The 10708-nt window shown below is 46.5% G+C and overlaps 1 long non-coding RNA gene across 1 annotated transcript; it reads right to left on the bottom strand.

Annotated features, from left to right (window-relative positions):
* Positions 1–1433: 1433 nt before the first annotated feature.
* Positions 1434–10078, bottom strand: LOC131380872 (uncharacterized). Its single transcript, XR_009209117.1, has 3 exons — positions 9787–10078; positions 4383–4482; positions 1434–2022 (listed from the first exon to the last, which is right to left on the bottom strand). It is a non-coding gene; the product is annotated as an uncharacterized LOC131380872 (long non-coding RNA).
* Between the last annotated feature and the right edge of the window lie 630 nt (positions 10079–10708).

The following is a 10708-nucleotide window of genomic DNA, read 5'->3' as shown; positions in this document are numbered from 1 at the left end:
CTGACCTCGTGATCCGCCCGCCTCAGCCTCCCAAAGTGCTGGGATTATAGGAGTGAGCCACTGCACCCAGATTTTTAGAAAATATTTATAGAAAAGTAGTACCTGGTTTACTTTTACAGCATTATTGTTTTTGTAAAACTTATATATGCTCATTAGAAAATGAAATTCAGCCGGGCGCAGTGGCTCAAGCCTGTAATCCCAGCACTTTGGGAGGCCGAGGCGGGCGGATCACGAGGTCAGGAGATCGAGACCATCCTGGCTAACACGGTGAAACTCCGTCTCTACTAAAAATACAAAAAATTAGCCGGGCGTGTTGGCAGGCGCCTGTAGTCCCAGCTACTCAGGAGGCTGAGGCAGGAGAATGGCATGAACCCGGGAGGCGGAGCTTGCAGTGAGCCGAGATCGCGCCACTGCACTCCAGCCTGGGGGACAGAGAAAGACTCCGTCTCCAAAAAAAAAAAAAAAAAAAAAAAGAAAATGAAATTCAGTCAAAACAGTTTTCTTTTTTAGAGAGAGGTCTTGCTCTGTTACCCAGGCTGGAGTGCAGTGGTACAATTATAACTCATCACAGACTTGAATTCCTGAGCTCAAGTGATCCTCCTGCTTCAGCTTCCCAGGTAGCTGGGACTACAGGCATGCGCCATGAGGCCTGGCTAATTTTTTTCTTTAAAAATTAAAAAAAATTTTTAAAGAAAAAGTTTTAAAGATGGCTGGGCAAGGTGGCTCACACCTGTAATCCCAATGCTTTGGGAGGCCGAGGCAGGTGGATCACCTGAGGTCAGGAGTTTGAGAGCAGCCTGGCCAACATGGTGAAACCGCACCTCTACTAAAAATACAAAAAATTAGCCGGGCATGGTGGTGGACACCTGTAATCTGAGCTATTTGGGAGGCTAAGGCAGGAGAATCGCTTGAACTCGCTGGTAGAGGTTGCAGTGAGCCGAGATTGCACCATTGCACTCCAGCCTGGGTGACAAGATCGAAACTCCGTCTCCAAAAAAAAAAAAAAAAAGTTTTTTTTAGAGATGCAGCCTCACTATGTTGCCTAGGCTGGTCTCAAATTCCTAGCCTCAAGTGATCCTCCTGCCTCCTGAGTAGCTAGGATTACAGGCATAAGCCACAGCACCGGGCCAAAAAAAATTTTTTTAATTGTCACCTCAATTCCCATTTCCCCAAAAATAACTACCATTAGCATTTGGTGAACATTATTCAAGACGTCTCTCAATGCATTTGTAAAAAAACACTGAGACATAGGCTAACTTTAATTGCTTCCTAAAAATAAAAAGTATTCAGACAGGGCGCAGTGGCTCACGCCTGTAGTCCCAGCACTTTGGGAGGCCGAGGCGGATGGATTACCTGAGGTCAGGAATTCAAGATCAGCTTGGCCAACATGGAGAAACCCTGTCTCTACTAAAAATACAAAAACTAGCTGGGCATGGTGGTATGTGCCTGTAATCCCAGCTACTCGGGGGGCTGAGGCAAGAGAATTGCTTGAACCCAGGAGGCAGAGGTTGCAGTGAACCTAGATCATTCCACCCAACTCAAGCCTGGGTGACAGAGCGAGACTCCGTCTCAAAAAAGTAATAATAAAAAAATACACAAATAAAATAAAAGTATTCAATATAATTTTATTTGAATTTACATATTATAGTTTCAGAAAAAAACTCAATTATTTAGAACATGTTGGGGTTCAGATACACATCTTTCTTTTTATGAAAACTATGACTTAAAATATACTTGTACAAGCTGTTGTAGGTAGCTCTAGACGGACAAAAGCCAGAAATACTGTCTTGACAAAGACACATCTCATGACACAATTTGTTTGGCAATTCTTTGTTTTCCTTCTTATTTTAAAAAGGTCAAAATCCCAGCGTCTTGCTATCTGGCAGCTGGTTTCAGCAGTGCTGAGACAGTTATTTATACTTCTTGTCTATGACTGTTAATGTTCTCGCACAGCAGAAATGCAAAGTAATCCTGAAGCTTTCATACTCTGCAATTCAGTTGTCTTCATCCCAGCTCATTGCCCTGTGGAAGAATTTCAACAGAACTCTAACTCTAAACTTGTGTTCCTTGCAATCTTTTTTTTTTTTTTTTTTTTGAGACGGAGTCTCGCTCTGTTGCCCAGGCTGCAGTGCAGTGGTGCAATCTTGGCTCACTGCAAGCTCCGCCTCCTGGGTTCATGCCATTCTCCTGCCTTAGCCTCCCGAGTAGCTGGGACTACAGGCGCCCGCCACCAAGCTTGGCTAATTTTTTGTATTTTTAGTAGAGATGGGGTTTCACCGTGTTAGCCAGGATGGTCTCAATCTCCTGACCTCGTGATACACCTGTCTCGGCCTCCCAAAGTGCTGGGATTACAGGCGTGAGCCACCGCGCCCGGCCCTTTTTTTTTTTTTTTGAGATGGAGTCTCACTTTGTTGCCCAGGCTGGAGTGCCATGGCATGGTCTAGGCCCAGTGCAACCTCCACCTCCTGAGTTCAAGCGATTCTCCTGCCTCAGCCTCCCGCGTAGCAGGGACTACAGGTGCCTGCCACCACAGCCAGCTAACTTTTGTATTTTTAGTAGGACAGAGTTTCACCACGTTGGCCAGCCTGGTCTCAAACTCCTGACCTGAGGCGATCTGCCCACCTCAGCCTCCCAAAGTGCTGGGATTACAGGTGTGAGCCACTGTGTCTGGCTGCAATCTGTTTTCTTATCTGTGAAAGAAAACTTTCTTGGAGGACTCAATATTGTTTACAAAAACCAGTTAGTTCTTCTAAATGCAATGACAGGAGGTGGCAAAGGCCAAAGGATTCTGAAATTAGAAGAATACTTGGCACATAAAAGGCATTCTACAGATATTTGTTGAATATAAATGAATTAGTGTGATTAATGCTGTTATTTAGCTCACAGCACAGGCCTCCATTCCAATTCAGGTTTTTTTTTTTTTTTTTCTTTTGAAACAGAGTTTTGCTCTTGTTGCCCAGGCTGGAGTGCAATGACACGATCTCGGCTCACTGCAACCTCCACCTCCCAGGTTCAAGCAATTCTCCTGCCTCAGTCTCCTAAGTAGCTGGGATTACAGGCATGCGCCACCATGCCCGGCTGATTGTTTGTATTTTTAGTAGAGACGGGGTTTCTCTATGTTGGTTAGGCTGGTCTCGAACTCCTGAACTCAGGTGATCCAACCACCTCGACCTCTCAAAGTGCTGGGATTACAGGTGTAAGCCATCATGTCTGGCCTTTGCAGTGTAATTTTTTTTTTTTTTTTTGAGATGAAGTCTCACTCTGTCACCCAGGCTGGAGTGCAGTGGTACAATTTGGCTCACTGAAACCTCCACCCTCTGTGTTCAAGCGATTCTCCTGTCTCAGCCTTCTGAGTAGCTGGGATCACAGGTGCCCACCACCATGCCTAGCTAATTTTTGTATTTTTAGTAGAGTTGGGGTTTCGCCATGTTTGCCAGGCTGGTCTCGAACTCCTGACCTTAAGTGATCCACTTGCCTTGGCCTTCCAAAGTGCTGGGATTACAAGCGTGAGCCACCGCACCCAGCCCTGTGATTTTCTTTTATGTTATTTTTCTTCTTTCCCAGGCTGTCTTCTTCCTTGTTCCTTAATCAAGTAGAGACTGTGGTGACTCACCATATGTATTAAGTTTACTGAGCTTTCAAATGGTGTTGAAAACAAAATTAAGTTTAAAAAAGGTCAAGTCAAACAGTCTGGCAGAGAAATGCGAATTGGATCAGTACCAAATTGGTAATTATAATAATGGTCTTGGAAACCACGAATGGAATTCAGTTCATACCCTTGCAGGGTACAGGGAAACCAGGTCTAACATAATACAAATTATACTGTTGGGAGAACATCTCAGAAAGTGTCAGAAGAGTCTCAGACAGTGTCTGAAAAATATTGCGGCTTTCTGAAATAAAATTCAGAAAAGCGGGAATAGACATAAGTAATGTTACATAGTATACTTCAGATTTAAGATTGAGGTATTGCTAAAAATGAAGATCTTGAAGAATGAATAAAGGAAGTAGATTTAGACGGGGAAGAGGTTCAAGTATTTGTTGTTGTTTTCCAGGTTGATGACAGAAAGGATGGGCATGTGGCATTCTAGACGTAAGAGCATTAGATTTGTTTGAAAGAACTGATAAACGGTATCCAGAATCAAGCACATTTCCTCCATTTTCTCAAAAGAGTTTTCTGGAGAAGTCAGAAGAAATAATACAATTTCCTATTAAATGCAACATATAACCACTATCTTGAAAAGTCTAGACCACAATATCTACCAAGCAAAGTACAAGGGCAATTTGAGAGAGAAGACTGAGCTAAGAATTTCCCTTATTTGATCATTTCAGAAGACTGTTAGGCATTTCATACCAAAATTTGAAAATAATGGGTTTAGACTTACTCTCTCTGGGAGCAGGTCCTTTGAATTGACTTCTGATAGGCAACAGTGCCATGTTTCCGATGAGTTTGGTGTCAGGATCCATGAGAGAAGAGTGGTAAGCCTGTAATGGCAAGCCCAGGAAGAACACAGAAGCAGAAAAAGAGCAAATGTCACTGTGGCAAACAACCTTCCCTTAAAGGAAAAAAAGAGTAACCTACCCAAGATTAATTAGGGGAGGGAGAAGGGATAGCGGCATTGAGGTGCTAGGGCTGGTTCTTTCTGTCTCAAGAAAACCAATTGTTAAATTTTGAGGCATTTTTCAAGCTGGTTGTTAAACACAGCTCTTCTCAAAAATCAAATTACATAAACTTACAATTAAGTAAATGATGTTGGCTGGGCGTGGTGGCTCATGCCTGTAATCCCAGCATTTTGGGAGGCTGAGGCGGGTGGATTGCCTGAGCTCAGGAGTTCGCAACCAGCCTGGGCAACACAGTGAAACCCCATCTCTAATAAAATATAAAAAATTAGCCGGGCATGGCGGCATGCGCCTGTAGTCCCAGCCACTTGGGAGGCTAAGCTGGAGAATCACTTGAACCCAGGAGGCGAAGGCTGCAGTGAGCCGAGATTGTGCCACTGCACTCCAGCCTGGGCAACAGAGCAAGACTCTGTCTCCAAAAAAAAAAAAAAAAAAAGTAAATGATGTTAAAAACAATGATGCTTAAGTATTCATCACTTCTTTTTTTTTTTTTTAGGAGTCTCACCATGTTGCCTAAGATGGTCTTGAACTCCTAAGCTCAAGTGATCCTCCTGCCTCGGCCTCCCAAAGGGCTGGGACTACAGGTATACAGGTGTGAGCCACCACACCCGGCTACTTCCTAATTTTTTTTTTTTTTTTTTTTTTTTGAGACGGAGTTTCGCTCTTGTTGCCCAGGCTGGAGTGCAATGACATGACCTTGGCCCACTGCAACCTCTGCCTCCCAGGTTCAAGTGATTCTCCTGCCTCAGCCTCCTGAGTAGCTAGGATTACAGGGATGAGCTACCACGCCCAGCTAATTTTGTATTTTTGGTAGAGACGAGGTTTCTCCATTTTGGCCAGGCTGGTCTCGAACTCCCGACCTCAGGTGATCTGCCCGCCTCAGCCTCCCAAAGTGCTGGGATTACAGGCGTGAGCCACCGCACCCAGCAATAACCTAATTTTTAAAAATTACATTTTACTATTGTCTATGTTCTTAAGGTTATTATTACGAAATACTAAATAATGGGGTGCTGCCGTGCATCTCTTCCAATTCTATGTTCAGTGACATCACATTGGTATCTGGCCGGCCGGGCGCGGTGGCTCACGCTTGTAATCCCAGCACTTTGGGAGGCCGAGGCGGGCGGATCACGAGGTCAGGAGATCGAGACCACGGTGAAACCCCGTCTCTACTAAAAATACAAAAAATTAGCCGGGCGTGGTGGCGGGCGCCTGTAGTCCCAGCTACTCGGAGAGGCTGAGGCAGGAGAATGGCGTGAACTCAGGAGGCGGAGCTTTCAGTGAGCCGAGATTGCGCCACTGCACTCCAGCCTGGGCGACAGAGCGAGACTCCGTCTCAAAAAACAAAAACAAAAACAAAAACAAAAAACATTGGTATCTGGCCAAAGTATTTCCACTACAGAAAGACAAACATCATATAAATCAGGGTACCCAGCCCCCAGCTAAACCAAGACCCAAGCACTATCTTTTCAGCTCTGCCACTTCATGGCATTATGCTTTTGACCAAGACATCATTCTTCTTCTCTTAGCTTGTTTCCAAATTTGTAAAATGAGAAGATATATATTCCCTTCAGTGGGTAGGTGTGAGTTAAAGGAAGTGATTAAAAAAATCACATTTATGAGAGCATTTTGTATGCTGATTCTTAGTTCTGCTTTTTACAAGATGTCTGGCTTTTTAGAAGTCAACATGGGTCCCATTCATATATTCATTCATTCATCAAATGATTGCTGGCCGGGCGCGGTGGCTCACGCTTGTAATCCCAGCACTTTGGGAGGCCGAGGCGGGCGGATCACGAGGTCAGGAGATCGAGACCACGGTGAAACCCTGTCTCTACTAAAAATATAAAAAAAAAAATCAGCCGGGCGTGGTGGCGGGCGCCTGTAGTCCCAGCTACTCGGAGAGGCTGAGGCAGGAGAATGGCGTGAACCCGGGAGGCGGAGCTTGCAGTGAGCCGAGATCGCGCCACTGCACTCCAGCCTGGGCGGCAGAGCGAGACTCCGCCTCAAAAAAAAAAAAAAAAAAAAAAAAAATGATTGCTAACACCTTCTATGTGCAAGACACTGTGATATAGTAATATACAAAGTAGCACAATTCTGGTCCTTGAAGAGTAGAGAAGACAGAAAATAATCACAGGATGGGATGGGTGCGGTGGCTCACGCCTGTAATCCAAACACTTTGGGAGGCTGAGGCAGACAGATCACAAGGCCAGAAGATCGAGACCATCCTGACCAACATGGTGAAACCCCATCTCTACTAAAAATACCAAAATCAGCTGGGTGTGGTAGTGCATGCCTGTATTCCCAGCTACTTGGGAGGCTGAGGCACAAGAATCACTTGAACCCAGGAGGCAGAGGTTGCAGTGAGCTGAGATAGCGCCACTGCACTCCAGCCTGGGCAACAAGAGCAAGACTCCATCTCAAAAACAAACAAACAAACCCCTCCCCCCAAAAAAACAAACAAACAAAACAAAAAACCAACAGAGTGAATCCAGGGTGCTCTATGTGCAATTGGAACCAGTACAGGGCCTTAGAGTCCTTTTTTTTTTTTTTTTGGAGACAGAGTCTCCCAGGCTGGAGTACAGTGGCAGGATCACAGTTCACCGCAGCCTCAAACTCCTGGCTCCAGGTGATCCTGCCACCTCAGCCTCCTGAGCAGCTGGGAGGACATGCACTACCACATCCAGCTAATTTATTTTTATTTTTGTAGAGGCAGGGTCTCATTATGTTGCCCAGGTTGGTCTCAAATTCCTGGGCTCAAGTGATCCTCCCATCTTGGCCTCCTAAAGTGTTGGGATTACAGGCATAAGCCACTGCACCCAGCCTAGAGTCCTGGCTTAAAACCTGGTTTTACCATTAGTAGGCAACCTTGTCCAAATTAACTTATCTGAGGCTCCGTTTCCTCTTCTGTAAAACAGGAATCATGGTACCTACTTCATAGGGTCGTTATGAGGATTAGATGGGATAATTTATAAAGTATGTACCCCAGAGCTCAGGAGTCAAATGGTAATTATGGGATTCATAAAATATGTATTTGTGAGGCTGAGCGAGGTGGCTCACGTCTGTAATCCCAACACTTAGGGGAGGTCGAGGCAAGAGTACTGCTTGAGCCCAGAAGTTTGAGACCAGCCTGGGCAACATGGTGAGACCCTGTCTCTACTAAAAACACAAAAACTTAGCTGGGCGTGGTGGCATACACCTGTAGTCCCAGCTGCTGAGGAGGCTGAGGTGGGAGGATCACCTGAGCCGAGTTTGTGTCACCGCACTGCAGCCTGAGAGACAGGGTCACACCCTGTCTCAAAAAAAAAAAAAAAAATAAAATAAAATAAAATATATATATATGTACACATACATATATATGTATATATGTACACATACATATATGTATGTGTATATATATATACACATACATATATGTGTGTGTGTATATATACACATACATATATGTGTGTGTATATATGTACACATACATGTGTGTATATATGTACACATACATGTGTGTATATATGTACACATACACATGTGTCCGTATACACATATATGTACGTATATATGTGTATAGATATACGTATATATACATATACATGTGTATATATATGCATTTGCAACTATGGCTTGCTCCTTTTCATCACAGGTATGCTTTATCTAAAGCAGCCTCCGCCTTCCCTCTCACCAAACTGTCTTGTTACTCATCTAGCTTCTTTTTTCCCGGGGGGTGTGGGAAGGAGTCTCACTCTGTCGCCAGAGTGCAGTGGCATGGTCTCAGCTCACTGCAATCTCCGCCTCCCGGGTTCAAGCGATTCTCCTGCCTCAGCCTCCCAAGTAGCTGGGATTACAGGCACGCGACATCACGCCCGGCTAATTTTTGTATTTTTAGTACAGATGGGGTTTCACCATGTTGGCCAGGCTGGTCTTGAACTCCAGACCTCGTGATCCACCCGCCTAGGCCTCCCAAAGTGCTGGGATTACAGGAGTGAGCCACCGCGCCTGGCCACCCATCTAGCTTCTTTATAGCATCTGTCACTACCTGACACTACCGTATGTATCTCCTTTATTATGTTTACACTTTTATTGTCTCGTCTCCCGATTTGAATGTACATTCTTTAAGATTAGGGATTTGTTGAACTTATTTGCTGCTGTAAATACAGCCTGGCAGGCAGCAGGTGCTCAGTAACGTTTGTTAAAAATAATGTGTGAGCAGGCTGGGCGCGGTGGCTCACGCTTACAATCCCAGCACTTTGGGAGACCGAGGGGGCGGATCACCTGAGGTCTGGAGTTGCAGACCAGCCTGGATAACATGGTGAAACCCCGTCTCTACTAAAATGCAAAAAATTAGCTGGGCGTGGTGGCGTGCGCCTGTAATCCCAGCTACCCGGGAGGCTGAGGCACGAGAATAGCTTGAACCAGGGTGGTGGAGGTTGTAGTGAGCCGAGATCGCCTCACTGCACTCCAGCCTGGGCGACAGAACCAGACTCTCCCAAAAAACAAACAACAAAAAAAGTGTGAACAATCACATAAGAACTGAACCGCCTTTTCCCGAATCTGCAAAATGGAGACCATGACGGTGATAAATCTACCCCACAAACTGGCTGTCAGAAATTAAGTACAACCGGGCCGTCATAATTTTTTACTCCCACTCTGATGCACACGAAAAAGGAAATCTTTGGAAGTCAGGCGCCGACCGAATCTGTGAGGGCCCTAAACCCAGCTGGCTCCGGGGTGGCCGCCGCTGCCGGGAAGTGGGTTCTGACAAATGACAAACAGCAGAGGGAGCCTGACCCCGGGGCGGAGGAGGAAGTGGGCCTGACAGAAAAACGAGAAGCTAGACCCCTGGACTTGAAATATGAAAAATAAAAAACGCAGCCCTTGGCTTCGCGCTCTAGTGAGGCTTTGGGAACCCTGCCTTAGTCGGAAGGAGTAGACGGAGAGAGAGAAGAGGGCCTCCTCACACACCCTGGACCCTTGGCCCACTCCTGCCGCGCCCCCGCCTCCCACGACTGGCACCCCCGGGCAGCCCCAATCCTTCAGCAACCGGTCCCCTCCCCTCGCCTCCCTCCTTCTCGGGCCCCCGCTTCCTCTCTGCCTTCCGCCGCCCACTTCTCTCGGCACACACACGGTTTCTCTTTGCTCTTCGCAATCCCCGCTGTCTCCCCACACCATGGATCGAACCCTCACCGGCATCTTGGCGGCGCCCGGGTTTCAATCCAGAGAAGGATCCAGGTAGAGCGGAGCGCTTCCGGTCTGGCAGCCCGGGCGGGGTAGGCGGAAGCGAAACGGAAGGGGCGGGTGAGGACGTGGAGCTTCCGGCCTTGCAGTTCCGCCTCTGGTTGCAGCGGCCGCGCGGATCTGAAGGAGGCGCCAGAGCACTAGGCAGGGGCCTTGAGTGGCGCAGCGTGAGGCAGCGCGAAGAATGGAGATGGGTCTTGAGGTTCCAGAATCTGAGATCAATCACCTCTTTTGTATTTTTTTCAAATGTCACCTTTTCAGGGCCGGGCATAGTGGCTCACGCCTGTAATCCCAGCACTTTGGGAGGCCGAGGCGGGTGGATCACTTGAGGTCAGGAGTTCGAGACCAGCCTGGATGATGAAACCTCGTCTCTACTAAAAATACAAAAATTAGCTAGGCCTGGTAGCATCCCAGCTACTCGGGAGGCTGAGGCCGGAGAATTGCTTGAACCTGGGAGGCAGAGGGTGCAGTGAGCCAAGATCGCGCCGCTGCACTCCAGCCTGGATGACGGAGTGTGACTCTCTCAAAAAAAAATAAATAAATAAATAAATAAATCACCTTTCCTGTGAAGCATTCTCCGGTCATTCTATTTTCAGTTCACCCGACTCCAGCCCCATGCCTTATCCTTCTCTCCCGCTTTCTCCCTTAGTTCTTATGATTCTTGTATTTAGTTTACTCTTAGTACTTGTCTCCCTATCCTTGTGAATGCCAAAAAGGCAGCACTTCGTCCGTTTTGTCCTCTGCGCCTGTAACAGTGATGGTATGTAGGAAACATCAATATTTGAGTGAATGAATGAACCCAATGCACTGCATCTAAAAATGGAGAAACTGAAGGGCATTGGACTCCGGGTTTGAATTGCAGCTCCAATAC

Source organism: Hylobates moloch, unplaced genomic scaffold (assembly GCF_009828535.3).
Source record: "Hylobates moloch isolate HMO894 unplaced genomic scaffold, HMol_V3 SCAFFOLD_12, whole genome shotgun sequence".
Classification (NCBI taxonomy): Eukaryota; Metazoa; Chordata; class Mammalia; order Primates; family Hylobatidae; genus Hylobates; species Hylobates moloch.
This window is presented reverse-complemented; position numbering and strand designations above follow the sequence as displayed.